Consider the following 16,510-nt stretch of genomic DNA (forward strand, 5'->3'; position numbering starts at 1 on the left):
GTTGTGGCCTCAGCTCTGAAGTCCAACCCCTCCCATCTGAGAGATCTGGAACTGGGTTACAACAAGTTGCAGGATTCAGGAGTGAAGCTGTTGTGTGCTGGACTGGAGAGTAAAAACTGTAGACTGGAGACTCTGAGGTCAGTTCATGTATTTTGCTCTTGTACAGTGTATATCTGATCTATCTAATTTATCTGTGTGCAGTGTTTTCACTGGGGATTTTGACCCACACTGAGCAAAGCATAATAAAATATGATCAAGGCCTCAATTTAAAATGAAGAACATATTCTGAGGTAGAGAGAATTTTGGATGCTATTAACACTTAACACAGTTTTGTGTTTTGTACCTTAACCAAATGTGTTAAGTGTTATTAAGGGAGAATGACTATTGTGGTGGTACAACAACCTTATAAGTGTGTGTTGATGGAGATGACAGGGGTGATGAGGATTGTCTAAATGTGTGAGATACATCAGAACTGCTAGTTTAAAGAGGTTTGTTTTTACTTAAATTATTATTTCTGTCATAAATTCTTATTTATTTGATATTGGCCTTTTTGGAATTCTATATAAAACAACTGTCTTAATATTTTTCATAAAATGACACAGGGTTGTTATTAATCAGAAGAAACAGAAGAAAATGGAATAACAACATGTCTGATTTCATCATTATTACAGACCTGATTGACAGCATGTTATTGATCTCTGTTGACATGAATTTATTCTTTATTCAGATTGTGGGACTGCAGGTTGTCAAAGATCAGCTGTGATTATCTGGTGTCAGCTCTGAAGTCCAACCCCTCCCATCTGAGAGATCTGAACCTGAATAACAACAATCTGCAGGATTCAGGAGTGAAGCTGCTGTGTGGTTTTCTGGAGAGTCCACACTGTAGACTGGAGACTCTGGGGTCAGTTCACTGACTCTCTGTTACTATTGTAGATCTGATATGTTTAATTAACAATTGAACCTAATTTATGTTCATACATAACTTACATCCATAAAGTTGTACATTTCCTTTTGTTCATATTTTCATGTTTGTTAAACTAAATTTAGTCTGCAGTCACAAAGACTTGTGTTTGTTAAAGAAACTGTAGAAAATGTCCACTGTTAGTTGTTAAAGTAAATGAATGTTTATAATTGTTGGTAAATGGTCACATCTGGATACAGAAGATCCTCTGAACTAATATTTGTTTTAAACTGATCAAGTTTACTGAAGGAGAAATATTTCTTTGGTTCCTGTTGATTTCAATGTGTTTTCATAAATAATGTCTGATCATTGATATTGATCCTTCAGAACACACACACACACACACACACACACACACACACACACACACACACACACACACACACACACACACACACAGATCAAAGCAATTTCCAAATGCAGCTGTTTAAAGGTTCAATATAGTATTGATCCTCTAATTACAGACCTGACTGAGATCAGCAGCATGTTATTGATCAGTGCTTTTTTTTTTACATATAATACAAAATGATCAATATAAAGAATAAATCAATAATCTTTATTTCAACTATCAGACGATAACAAATATATTCAGTATTTGCTGTTTCCAACATTGTTATGAAGCTATATGATGTTTATACTGACTGAATAGTTTAAACTGAAGATAATTTGATTTTATGATTCCACTATTCATAAAATAATGGTTGTAGATGTCTTTTGTTCACATTTCCCCAAAATTCATCCTGACATATTTGACAGCTTTGTGATCTTCAGTTGAATCTTCAATCAGTTTCTGTGGGTTTTTCTTTGAGTTTGGCTGCACAACATGAGTTTGTATAGATGGAGCCACTGGTGGAGCTGGCAGAGGTTAAGAGCTGAAGTCACTACGTCTTTATTGAAGCAGCAGCACGTTGTCATTAATATTAATGAGAGCTCTTTTTACCTTTTTGTATTTTACAGTTTTCAACCTGCTGTTGGGTTCAGGTGTTTGGAGTTTCCATTTTCTAAACTTGTACATTGTAAACCTTCTTCAGCTCTGAACAGATTATTAAACACTGAATGATTTCAACCAGGAACATTGTCTTCTAAACTTACATCTTTATTCTTTATTCAGTTTGTGGAACTGCAGTCTGTCAGAGATCAGCTGTGATTATCTGGTCTCAGCTCTGAAGTCCAACCCCTCCCATCTGAGAGAGGTGAACTTGAGTAACAACAATCTGCAGGATTCAGGAGTGAAGCTGCTGTGTGGTTTTCTGGAGAGTCCACACTGTAGACTGGAGACTCTGAGGTCAGTTCACTGACTCTCTGTTACTGTTGTAGATCTGTTATGTTTAATTAACAACTGAACCTAATTTATGTTCATACATAACTTACATCCATAAAGTTGTAAATTTGCTTTTGTTCATATTTTAATGTTTGTTGAACTAAATTTAGTCTGCAGTCACAAAGACTTGTGTTTGTTAAAGAAACTGTAGAAAATGTCCACTGTTAGTTGTTAAAGTAAATGAATGTTTATAATTGTTGGTAAATGGTCACATCTGGATACAGAAGATCCTCTGAACTAATATTTGTTTTAAACTGATCAAGTTTAGTGAAGGAGAAAGATTTCTTTGGTTTCTCTTGATTTCAATGTGTTTTCATAAATAATTTCTGATCATTGATATTGATCCTTCAGAACACACACACACACACACACACACACACACACACACAGACAGCAAATTTCCAAATGCAGCTGTTTAAATGATCAATATAGTATTGATACTCTAATTACAGACCTGACTGAGATCAGCAGCATGTTATTGATCAGTGCCTTTTCTTTTTTTACATTATAATACAAAATGATAAATATAAATAAATAAATCAATAATCTCTATTTCAACTATCATACAATAACAAATATATTCAGTATTTGTTGTTTCCAACATTTTTATGAAGCTATATGATGTTTATACTGACTGAATAGTTTAAACTGAAGATAATTTGATTTTATGACTCCACTATTCCTAAAATAATGATTGTAGATGTCTTTTGTTCACATTTTCTAAACTTGTACATTCTAAACATTCTTCAGCTCTGAACAGATTATTAAACACTGAATGATTTCAAGCAGGAACATTGTCTTCTAAACTTACATCTTTTATTCTTTATTCAGATTGTGGAGCTGCAGTTTGTCAGAGATCAGCTGTGATTATCTGGTCTCAGCTCTGAAGTCCAACCCCTCCCATCTGAGAGAGCTGAGGCTGAGTAACAACAAGAGGATGCAGGATTCAGGAGTGAAGCTGCTGTGTGGTTTTCTGGAGAGTCCACACTGTAGACTGGAGACTCTGAGGTCAGACACCATTTTTTCCTTCTGTGCTGAGATTAATATGATGTGAAAGTTGTGCTGACAGTAAAGTGCAGACATAAGGCTGATATTATACTGATCCACACTGAGTATCTTAATGCTAAAGTCTGTTTTCTTCTTCAAGCATCAATTCTTTCCAAGCATGAGATTTTGTACTCTTCCATTGAAATACGAAAATATCTTGCCATTCTTTGTCTGTTATTGTCAGGTCTCCTTTCTTCTCCCATCTGTCCTTTATATATTTTGTATAATGAGCTTTTAGATTGTGGAGGCTCTTATACAGTTGAGAGATGACCCCTCTTTTAATATCTGACTTATATGTATTTATGAGAAGTTGCATAAAGGGTTTACTGGCTTCTCTGGTATTTTCTTTTTGATTATAGTAATTTCTTAATTGGAGATATCTTTAGAAATCCTGTTTTCCAATGAAAAATGATCTCTTCATGTTTGAAAACACATAATTTCATCTTTCTGTATAATTCTGCATAGAGATATTATACCTTTCTTTATCCAAACTTTGAATCTATCATTGAGTTTATTTAGTGTGACATCTGAATCATATACACACCAACTCAGGATTTTAATATCTTCTTTCAATTTATGTTCTTTTATCACTGCTCTCTGAACCCCGAGAGCTGATGCTCTCATCTGTGCTGAGATATAATAATGTTTCTGTGATGGTAAACCCCAGCCTCCTCTTTCTTTCAGTAGCTGTAATGTTTTATATCGTACTCAAGGTCTTTTTCCTGCCATATAAATCTCAATATCATTAAACACTGAATGATTTCAAGCAGGAACATTGTCTTCTAAACTTAAATCTTTTATTCTTTATTTAGATTGTGGGACTGCAGTTTGTCAGAGATCAGCTGTGATTATCTGGTCTCAGCTCTGAAGTCCAACCCCTCCCATCTGAGAGAGCTGAACCTGAGTAACAAGAATCTGCAGGATTCAGGAGTGAAGCTGCTGTGTGGTTTTCTGGAGAGTCCACACTGTAGACTGGAGACTCTGAGGTAAGTTCACTGACTCTCTGTTACTGTTGTAGATCTGATATGTTTAATTAACAACTGAACCTAATTTATGTTCATACATAACTTACATCCATAAAGTTGTAAATTTGCTTTTGTTCATATTTTCATGTTTGTTGAACTAAATTTAGTCTGCAGTCACAAAGACTTGTGTTTGTTAAAGAAACTGTAGAAAATGTCCACTGTTAGTTGTTAAAGTAAATGAATGTTTATAATTGTTGGTAAATGGTCACATCTGGATACAGAAGATCCTCTGAACTAATATTTGTTTTAAACTGATCAAGTTTACTGAAGGAGAAATATATCTTTGGTTTCTGTTGATTTCAATGTGTTTTCATAAATAATGTCTGATCATTGATATTGATCCTTCAGAACACACACACACACACACACACACACGTACACACACACACACACACACACACACACACACTGAGTATCTTAATGCTAAAGTCTGTTTTCTTCTTCAGTGGTTTAGTCCATTGACTGTTGCAGAGCAATGTTGAGCTCCACATTTAAAACTTGAATATAACAAGAAGAATCTACACTGAATAATTCACTCTGAACCTCTTAAACTCTTGATTTTCATCTTATACTCCACATCATGTTTTTAATAAAAACTAAATACAATGAGTAAATAAATAATCTCTACTTCAACAATCAGTAAATAACACATTTATTTAGTATTTGCTGTTTCCAACATTTTTATGAAGCTATATGGTGTTTATACTGACCGAATAGTTTAAACTGAAGATAATTTGATTTTATGACTCCACTATTCCTAAAAGAAATATTGTAGATGTCTTTTGTTCACATTTTCTAAACCTTCTTCAGCTCTGAACAGATTATTAAACACTGAATGATTTCAAGCAGGAACATTGTCTTCTAAACTTACATCTCTTATTCTTTATTCAGATTGTGGAGCTGCAGTTTGTCAGAGATCAGCTGTGATTATCTGGTCTCAGCTCTGAAGTCCAACCCCTCCCATCTGAGAGAGCTGGACCTGAATAACAACAACCTGCAGGATTCAAATGTGAAGCTGCTGTCTGATCTTGTGAAGAGTCCACACTGTAGACTGGAGACTCTGAGGTCAGTAGAAGGTTGGAGTCAGTCCATGCTGGCTTCAGCAGTATTGTACAAAACACAGTTAGTATCAAAGCAAAGATCAGACAGAAAGACAGAGAGAGACTGTAAACACTGATTTATGACTTCTGTTGTCTGTCTTCTTCTCTCATTAGATGGAAGTGATCTCAGTCAGAGTGTGAGTGGTGAGGAAGGAGGTTTTGTTGGAGGATCAGCTGTGTCCTGATGATCCAGAGAGGTTGAAGCAGCAGCATCAGCTCTGACTGGGCCATGTTACTGGGAGGTAGAGTGGAGAGGAGAGCTTCATCCAGCAGTGACTGACAGAGGAATCACAACCAGTGGAGATGACTCTCAGTGTCTGAACTGCTCTGAGATCAGCTCCACTGTCAGACACAATGTCAACACAACTGTAGATTGAAACTTACTTCAATTGATTTCTTTCTTTGCACCTTGTGGAACGATGGAGAGTTGCAGTTAATTTCCACAATGTATTTTGGAATAATTAATATAAGTGCAATATTATATATTTATTATCTTTTAAAATAGTTTTTTTTTGTAATATATCCCAACAGATTGTGTTATTGCAGGAAACTGAACTAAAGCACTCTAAAGTCTGGTGATATTGATCTATTTTCATTTTGATATTTGATCCATTGTTCTTGAACAGAGTTACTTAAAGTTACTGAAATATCTGGATTTTGGTGAGAAGTCAGTGAACATTGGTTACACATTGAACACCAGAACATTTTAATACCTTGATATATTATTCTATTTTTTAAAATTAATCAGCAAAATATAAAATGAGCTATAATCTTGGTAATAATTAAGATTATGTGCATGTATATATTTGTTGTGTTTTCTCATATTGTGAAAGTTTATTTTATTGCATCAAAAACACAAATCTGTATATTGAAATCACATCTTACTTCTGATTGATATAAATCTCCAAAATCCAGCTTCTATAAATATAAATTATCTCCATGTTGGTGTAAATGAAGAATATTTTTTGATTATTTCTTTGGATTCTCCAGAGTTTTATTTCTGACTGAAGAAAATTCAAGTGTTGGTTGTTTATTGATCTCCTGATTTTCAAATAAATAAATCAATAACTACCACAAATATCAGCTTTTTCTCATTTATAACAAAATAATATTTACTTGTGAGGAACAGAAATAAGATAAAACCTGAACAAAGTGTGGATTCAATCAAAGCTTTACTGTAGTTTCTCAGTTTGCAGTCGGCTGTTTACGTCTTCATTAGACTCTGAGCATAAAACAAAGGTGGAAAGCCATCTGACTCTGACTCCCACACTGAGAAAGATCATGTTTTATTCACACAATTAAAGTGAATCAGTTTCCAACAAGTGCTCGTCCAGTCTGTTGTAACACAGAAGAATTCAACTTTAGAGCCTTAAAGGCAAATTCCATACATGAACAATAAAAAGGAAGCCCCAGAGTTAAACTGAAAACAGGATTAGAAGCTGCTGTCACTCTCAAACTGATTCACTGTCTTAATACAGGAAGTCATGTTCAGTAATAACTCAGTTTGAGTTGTTCAACTTCTCTGATGACGTCCTCAGTAACAGGAGAAGATGGTGATGATGGAGCTGCAGCTGATTCACTCTGTGGCTCTCAGACTAAAGGCTACTTCACTTATCAACAAGCTAACTACTATAATAGGATCTGTTGGCAGAAATAATATGTGTAATATGTGCCTAACTCATTAGTGTATAATAGTGCCTTAAGTATAATTCATGTGTGCATCAAATTCTGTTTCGAATTCAGTCTCGATACTCAAAATAAGACTTCAACACTCTTTAAACTTTGAGAAATTTAATTTGCATAAATCCTTTTTATTTTGAAAAATCAAGAAGTTTGTAGAAGCAGAATTTACTGGTGCAAGTTATAGGAAGATATTAAAGGATCAGGTGAATAAAAAGTATTTAATGTCTGTCAGATATTTACAGCAAGTTTAAAGTGTTTATATAAACTCAGCAGTGACAGAATTTCACAGTCAGCTTGTAAAGTGACTGCATCACTTCACTGTGTTGCAGCGCCCTCTACAGGGAAGAAACTGAAAATTAAAGATCAACTTTAAGTTCTTACCATCAGCACAAAAGTTAGTGTTTTTCAGTGATTCCATATAAAATGTTTAAAAAGAAAATTACAAACATAAAAGAGACAAAAGACTTAAATTAGTGCACAAGTTAAAATATATGAATAAAACAAAATACATATAAAACAGAATACTTTAGTGAACAGTAGTGATTTAATGAATTTACTGTATATATACAATAATAATGTAGGAAATGTATGAGCTTAAATGAATATACACATTGTCAAGCAGTTCTAGTTGATGTTGCTGAGAGCTGCTTGCCACAGTTTTGTACATCGCACTGACCAGAATATATTAACCATCTCACATGAGTTTCTGAGGATTTGCTCACATTAATCCAGTACTTCTCAAATAGTGGGGGGGCAGTGAGGTGTCTCAACAGTGAGAGGCAGGGGGGACTGACGGAGGAGGAGAGATGGAGAAGTTTCTGACAGGAGTGAAAAGAAAAACGGAGGAGACGTCAGAGGAAAGAACAGCAAGTGACGGTAACCGGCATAAACCTAATAAGAGCAGGAAATACGATGAAGCCTACACAGCCTTTGGGTTTACCGTGAATACGGTCGGAAATGAGGAAAGACCTGTGTGTGTTTAATGCCTAAAAACTCTGACAGCGGACAGCATGAAAGCAAACACCTGGAGACCTTACACCCCAGTTATGTCAATAAGCCACTGGACTTTTTTCATAGAAAACTCGATGAGTATCTCCAACAGGCATCAGTAAATAAAAAAGCACCGTTAGCCTCGTACAAACACCGCCACATCGCAAGGGGCCAAAAAGCTCACAGGATAGCAGAGGAGCTAATACTCCGGCAGCATTGGACATGGTCACAATCATAGGTGAGAAAAGTGCTGAGACACTGAAACCTGTCCCTCTGTCCAATGACACGATCGGGAGACGTTTATTTGACATTTCACACGACCTCCAAGAACAACTCACAGAACATCTAACAGACAAACATTAAATAGAAACAATATTGTTGCACAAAAAAAACAAACATTAAAAAGTCATCTACCTTTTTGAAAAGGAATAAGCTGATGAAGCTGACAAGTGACCAATGTTTACAGTTTAAAACAGTTTTGAATGTTACCAAGTTAAGTCCAAATGTTCCAGCGGTATGAAGAACTTCGGGCTTGTCTGTGTGTATATATATATTATTAAATGACTTTGTGAAAGCCACTTCCCTTCCCTTTCTACATATGGACCACCAGGACTCAATGCGCTGGTTAATCGTGGATGAGCCATACATGTGGCTGCACGCTCCAGAGTGGTAGTCATGGTGATGGCTTTCTGCGGTACAACCCTGTGTTTACTTTTTAGAGTCCGCAAGCTGATGTTTATATTGTGTAAACTTGACAGCATGTCCATGATTGCATCGTACGAGTGTCCCTCATTCAAATATTGTGTGCAATAATGCAGCATGTCTGGTCCTTCCGTCTGCTCCGTATCCTTTAAAGACTCCAGAGACCGTCCACACCAAACACAAAACCCTATCAGCCACCGTAGTGTTGCCATATGGTAACAATGACTGTTTCTCACTTTTACTCACCGGTACTTTAGTTTTATTGTGAAAAGAGGCTCTTTTACTTTGAAAGTATAAATACACATCACATCATGTGACCATGAAATCCTGTTTGTCATTCCTTTTTCCATGGACAAGTGACACTGAGAATATCTGAGGGCCCCAAAAGTTAACCAACTGTTCAATATTTCTGCAAAATTCATTCCAGAAAAAAATTCAAATGCTATCTGGAGAAAGTTAACTTTTAATTCTCATCATTAAAAATCAGTTTAGATGTGGTTGGCTTTTTGTAAAATGGTAACATGTAGGTATTATGTTTTTAGCAAAAATACATTTAAATAAATATATCAAATATTTCCATTATTTAAACCATTTTAAGTAATAAAAACACATTAAAACATTTCCATCATGTTTAAGTAATAATTAATGCAGTAGAGGGTTAATACAACAGTTTTAATGTCAGGTCTAAGTGGGGGATTTTTTTAATATCATCAACATTAATATCAAGTTCAGCTGTGAAACAGGAAGCTTTGACATTTTATTTTCTCCTCATATTTCCCCTGAAGGAGTTTTTAATGTTGGTAAACTGCTGCAGCTGGATTAGATTCAGTGTTGAAGTAGGAAACTGCTGTTTTCTGTTTACATTGTTTTAACTGCAGTTCTGTTATTTGGCCACATGAGGGCGCTGTTGGCCACATTATAATTATGTGGTCAACAGCGCCCTCTTGTGGCCAGTAATTGAGTTGCAGTGTATTACCAGCGACTGTAACATAGATAACACTGATTTATTTAATGTATAAACCAGAATGTTTAGGTTTAATCTGTTAATTTAATGTTTGAAAACTATTAATATTTTATTAAGTTCATTCTCATTTACGTTTGTCTCATTTTTTTTTATATTTGTGATTTTCTTTTTACACATTTTGTATGTGAAATGTTGAATGTAGAACACAGAATATCATTGTCAAATACTGCATTACTGTAATGTTTTACATTAAGCTCATTGCCAATGCTTGTGTCTGTGTTTCACTAGCAGTTGTAGCTGTTTGCCTGCATTAAGCCAGCTAAGGTAACTGTCTTTACCATAAATTTAATTAATTATACAGTGGACAACGATGGTTTCACTTAAATTCCTGCTTTGTTATTATTTTACATTGTGGCTGTGATATTGTCAGCATCTGGAGAACTAACGTTAGGTTATATATTTCTTCTTACCTGCTTCAGTATAATGAAGCATATACAAAGTGAAAGTGTTTTACAGAGGTTGATTAAACTTTATTTTAGAGGTTGAGTTAGTGGTGCTGTTGGATTGTAATGTGTTATATAACGTTATATATACGTATATTCATTGTGAACGAGTCTTACAGCTTTTTTTACTATTAAAACATATCAAACTACTCATTTTAATTACATCTGTCAAACCCAGGAGACGTTCATCATGTTAAACAGCTGATCTTTGTGAGCAACACACACACACACACACACACACACACACACACACACACACACACACACACACACTGTGACTGAGTTCCTGTAAATGGAGAGGGGGGGAGCAAGTTCATGAGAAAGTGAAAGTGTTCAGTTGGTTCAGTCTCTATTCTGAATCAACAGAGCAGAAGGAGGGAAACTGAAGGCTGAGGCAGGGTGAGTGTTAATACAACATTATTATTGTTTTACTGTCAAAGTCTCTGAGTCAGTTTTCTTCCTGTGGACTGTAGAGGACAGAAATGTTAGAATGAACTCAACAGTTTGATTCATCTGTGGATACAAAGTTGTGATTGACTGAATAATACAGATTAAAGCTACTGTAACCCAAGAAAACAAGTACAGGGTTAAAGAAAGTGACCAGGTGGAGTTCTATATTATACTGTATACTCTATATACTATACAGAGTACTGTGTGTGTGTGTGTGTGTGTGTGTGTGTGTGTGTGTGTGTGTGTGTGTGTGTGTGTGTGTGTGTATGTGTGTGTGTGTGTGTTACCTCCTGTTTTCTCTTGAACAAACCTGTTTCCTTATTATTGTGCTTTGAGCTCAATCAATTCAATTAAATTTTATTTGTATAGCGCCAATTCATAACAGAAGTTATCTCAGGACACTTTTCAAATAGAGCAGGTCTAGACCGAACTCTTTATAACATTATTTACAGAGACCCAACAGTACCACCATGAGCAAGCACCTTCGGCTCTAATTGGGTGGTCGTCTGTCTCGACCAGTTGGCGTGAGAGAGAGAGAGAGAGAGAGAGAAAGAGAGACAGAGAGAGACAGACAGACAGACAGACAGGTGCACAGCAACAACAGTATTGGCAATGGCAATCTAGCAGGACCATGGCAGGAGGCTCCACCAGGATCGATAAGAACTTGCGAGATGAGAAAGCACAAGAACTCCGGGGAAGAAGTTAAGTTAGTAACATGCATTAATGGGACATGAATGAGTGCAGAAAGAGAGAGGAAGAGAGGAGCTCAGTGCACCATGGGAAATCCCCCGATAGTCTAGGCCTATAGCAGCATAACTAAGGGATGGTTCAGGACTCACCTGATCCAGCCCTAACTATAAGCTTTATCAAAGAGGAACGTCTTAAGCCTACTCTTGAATGTGGAGAGGGTGTCTGCCTCCAGAACCACAACTGGAAGCTGGTTCCACAGGGGAGGAGCTTGGTAACTGAAGGCTCTGGCTCCTGTTCTACTTTTAGAGACTATAGGAACCACAAGTAGCCCAGCATTCAGAGAACGTAGTGTTCTAGTGGGGTAATAGGGTACTATGAGCTCTTTAAGATATGAAGGGGCCTGACCATGAAGAGCTTTATAGGTGAGGAGGAGGATTTTAAATTCTATTCTACATTTTACAGGGAGCCAGTGCAGAGAAGCTAGTACAGGAGAGATGTGATCTCTTTTTCTAGTTCCTGTCAGTACTCGTGCTGCAGCGTTTTGAATTAATTGGAGCGTTTTAATGGACTTATTGGGGCAGCCTGATAATAAAGAGTTGCAGTAATCCAGCCTAGAAGTAACAAATGCATGGATTAGTTTTTCTGCATCAGTCTGTGATAGTATGTGTCTAATTTTTCTAATATTACGTAAATGAAAGAAGGCGGTCCTAGAGGTCTGCTTCATGTGGGAATTAAATGACAAATCCTGATCAAAGATAACTCCAAGATTCCTGACAGTGGTGCTAGAGGCCAAGTTAATGCCATCTAGAGTAACTATATCTTTAGACAGTGAGTCTCTAAGATGTTTGGGGCCAAGTACAAGAATTGAATTGAAGAATTTTCTGAGTTTAACATCAGGGCTTGATTGATAGATATAACTGCATATCATCTGCATAACAGTGAAAGTTAATGGAGTGATTCCTAATAATGTCGCCTAAAGGGAGCATATATAAAGTAAATAGTATTGGTCCAAGTACAGAACCTTGAGGAACTCTATGACTAACTGTAGTATTTATTGAAGATTCATCGTTAACATGTACAAACTGCGAACAATCTGATAAATATGACTTAAACCAGCTTAGTGCGGTTCCTTTAATGCCAATTTGATGCTCAAGTCTCTGTAAAAGAATATCATGGTCAATGGTGTCAAATGCAGCACTAAGATCTAATTATACAAGAACAGAGACAAGTCCATTGTCAGAAGCAGTCAGAAGGTCATTATTAACTTTAACCAGAGCTGTCTCTGTGCTATGATGAACTCTAAATCCTGACTGAAAATCCTCAAATAAACTATTGTTATGTAGAAAGTCACACAACTCTTTGGCGACTACTTTCTCCAGAATCTTAGAGAGGAAGGGGAGGTTAGAAATCGGCCTATAGTTGGCTAAAACCCCTGGGTCAAGAGTGGGCTTTTTAAGAAGGGTTTAATTACAGCTACTTTAAAGGACTGTGGTACATATCCTGATAATAAAGAAAGATTAATCATATCCAGTAAAGAAGTGCCAATTAAGGGTACGACTTCTTTAAGCAGCCTAGTTGGGATCGGGTCCATCAGACAGGTTGATGGCTTCGATGTAGAAATTATTGAAGTTAACTGATGAAGATCAATAGCAGAAAAACAGTCTAAATATATATCTGAGTTTACATTAGTTAAAGTTCCTGAACTTGGAGAGCCACTGATAGCTGTTGATGGCAGTTGGTGATTAATTTTCTCTCTAATAGTAATAATTTTATTATAAAAGAAGCTCATGAAGTCATTGCTACTTAAGTTTATGGGGATATGTGGCTCAATAGAGTTGTGACTCTCTCTCTGTCAGCCTTATTTTCTTCTATTAGTGCTGAGTAATAGGCTCCTCTGGCATTACGGAGGGCCTTTCTATAAATTTTAAGATTATCTTGCCAAATTGAGCGATATTCTGATAATTTGGAAGAGCACCATTTCCTTTCAGATTTCCAAGCTTTTTGCTTTAACTGGCGGGTTTGGTGGTTGTACCACAGTGCTAGTTTCCTATGTTTTAATAATTTCCTTTTTATAGGAGCGGTAGAGTCCAATGTTCTTCGTAGTGAGCCTGCAGCACTATCAACAAGATTATCAATTTCGGTGGGACTAAAGTTGTTATAGGACTCTGTTAAATTCAGACATGGCATTGAATTAAACACTGAAGGAATCTCCTCCTTAAATTTAGCTACAGCACTGTCAGATAGACATCTGCTGTAGGAAGTTTTGCCTAATGGCTTATAATCTAATAGTATGAATTCAAAAGTTATTAAATAATGGTCAGATAGGAAAGGATTATGTGGGAAGACTATTAAATGTTCAATATCAATGCCATATGATAGAACAAGGTCAAGAGTGTGATTAAAACAATGAGTTGGTTTATTTACACTCTGACAGAAGCCAAGTGAGTCTATTAATGAGATAAATACATTACTAAGGCTGTCATTGTCAACATCCACATGAATATTAAAATCACCTACAATAATTACTTTATCTGATTTAAGGACTAAACTTGATAAAAACTCTGAGAATTCAGATATAAAATCAGAGTACGGTCCAGGAGCGCGGTACACTATAACAAATAGAACTGGCTGCAGTGTTTTCCAATTTAGGTGAGAAATACTAAGAACAAGGCTTTCAAATGAATTATAATTTAGTTTAGGTTTAGGGTCCATTAAAACGCTCGAATCATATATGGCTGCTACTCCACCTCCTCGGCCAGTGCCTCGAGGAATGTGAGTATTAATATGACTGGGGGGGGTGGATTCATTTAGGCTAACATACTCCTCGTGGGACAACCAGGTCTCAGTAAGACAAAGTAAATCAATATCATAATCTGATATTAATTCATTTACTAAAACAGCTTTAGAGGACAGAGACCTGATATTTAACAGCCCACATTTCATACTTTTATTTTGTGCTACTGAGGAGTTGGTTTTAATTTTTATTAGATTTTTATGTTGAACTCCTCTTGTTTTCATTTCTTTAAATAATTTAGGTGGTCGGGGGACAGACACAGTCTCTTTGGGGTTTTGGGTGGGTGACTGTTCTAAAGAAAGCGCAGAGAAGTGTGTAAGACAGCAGCTCTGCTTCCTGGTCCTAACTCTGGACTGTCAGGTTTTAGAAATAAACTTCGCCATATTTCTAGATAAGAGAGCCGCTCCATCCAAAGTGGGATGGATGCCGTCTCTCCTAATCAGACCAGGTTTTCCCCAAAAAGGCTTCCAGTTATCAATGAAGCCCACATTGTTTGCTGGACACCACCTCGACAGCCAGCGGTGGAATGACGACATGCGGCTATACATGTCATCACTGGTCAGATTGGGGAGGGGCCCAGAGAAAACTACGGAGTCCGACATTGTCTTAGCATAATTACACACCGACTCCACATTAATCTTATTGACCTCCGATTGGCGTAAACGGGTGTCATTACCGCCGACGTGGATAACAATCTTACAGTATTTCTAGTGTACAAATCTGCAGCAATGCTCGGGAATATCACCAGTTCATTCAACCAGCAGTTAAACTGTCACAACTGTGGTCTTTTAACTGTGGGCCGAAAGGAAGATACAAACAAGAAAAGAAACACGGCCAGGTAAGTTGCCTTGGTCGTTTTATACAATTGCAACGTTATATATCTATATATATCAGAAACATCTGAAAGATGGACCAGAAGGACATCGGTTCTTGGTCTACAATGCAAATGGTATGCATAGGGTTAGATGTGTACTATACTAATGGTTAATGATCATTAACGTCTCTGCAGTGTTTTGAAACAATCTTTACTTCCTTAATCAAATACACAGAATTGGCTTTATTTATTGTTTTATGCAAGATTACAGCATGTTATGAACAGTGACAGTCAAACCTTTGGACACACTTTCCAGAGAAAGGAATAAAAAAAGTAGGTTATAAGAGTGTTTACCCACATTTAAATGTGACAAATAGAAGTAACTGATTAAAATGCATTAATAAGTTCATTCATTAAAATGCACTCATGTAAGAATCATTTAATAACTGTTTAACTTTAATGGAAACAGTTAAAATTATGGATGTAAGAAATTCTCATCAACTTCTCGCTGCTGTTTGTTGCCATAGCGACGAGCAGAGAGTGGAGAGGAGATGCAGAGAAACTAAGGAGTGAAATACTTTAATGAAGGTTGATTTAGAAGATGAAAAGTAACACCTGCTTGGTCGGGGGTTCATGAGGATTTTATATCATGTGTGGAACCCCAAAATATATGTTTGGCCAAACAGGTAGATATTCTACCTGTAGAGAAGATGAGCGAACACTAAACTTTGTCAAGGCGAGGACCGAGTGTGGTCCAAACGTTGGTAATAAAATCAGTGGAGTTCAGTGTGCGGCCATCTTCTCTTGATTGTAGCTCCACCAGCTGCCCAGTAATGTTGAGGTTTGATTGAACAACAGTGTGAAAGGCTGCCTGCACACACATATTTACTGTTCTATCACAGAAATGCTTTATTAGTACACATGAACAGTATTTCCTGCAGCCTGCTTTGTTATAGCTGGTCTTCTTGTGGTGCGTTCAGGTGTTGTAGTAACTTTGGTATTTTAGTCTGTAGTTAAATATTTTGGATAGAGCGATCTGATTTGGTATTATTGTAATTGGGAATAGAGAAATGCTTAATTTAAACCAAAATAAATAATCATTCATTATTAATTTATTATTGAAAATTATATTCTCTGTATATGTTGAACTGAGTTCTTGCCTGTTGACAAATTTCACATTATTGCTGTGAAAGAACTAAAAGACTGGATAACATTAGCAGTTAATTGGATTTGTACCAAATGAACACTTTACTTTTATTTTAATCAGTACAAAATTACATAATTGTTTTGAGCAAGATTCTCAGATATCATTAGGGAATTATACAGTACAATAACGCTCTGATATTAATACTTAACTACACACAGTAAAGTTATGACAGCTGATGGAGATTCGTGTTTGATTTAATGAACAAATATTTTCAAGTGTTATATGCACCGAGATGCCCAGCCCTTAAAGTCTCCATCTC

General features: G+C 36.4%; 1 pseudogene; it reads left to right on the top strand.

Moving 5' to 3' along the window:
- LOC127359478 (NACHT, LRR and PYD domains-containing protein 5-like) overlaps nt 1–16,510 on the top strand; it is a 154,351-nt pseudogene that overhangs the window by 121,605 nt on the left and 16,236 nt on the right.

Source organism: Dicentrarchus labrax, unplaced genomic scaffold (genome assembly GCF_905237075.1).
Source record: "Dicentrarchus labrax unplaced genomic scaffold, dlabrax2021, whole genome shotgun sequence".
Classification (NCBI taxonomy): Eukaryota; Metazoa; Chordata; class Actinopteri; family Moronidae; genus Dicentrarchus; species Dicentrarchus labrax.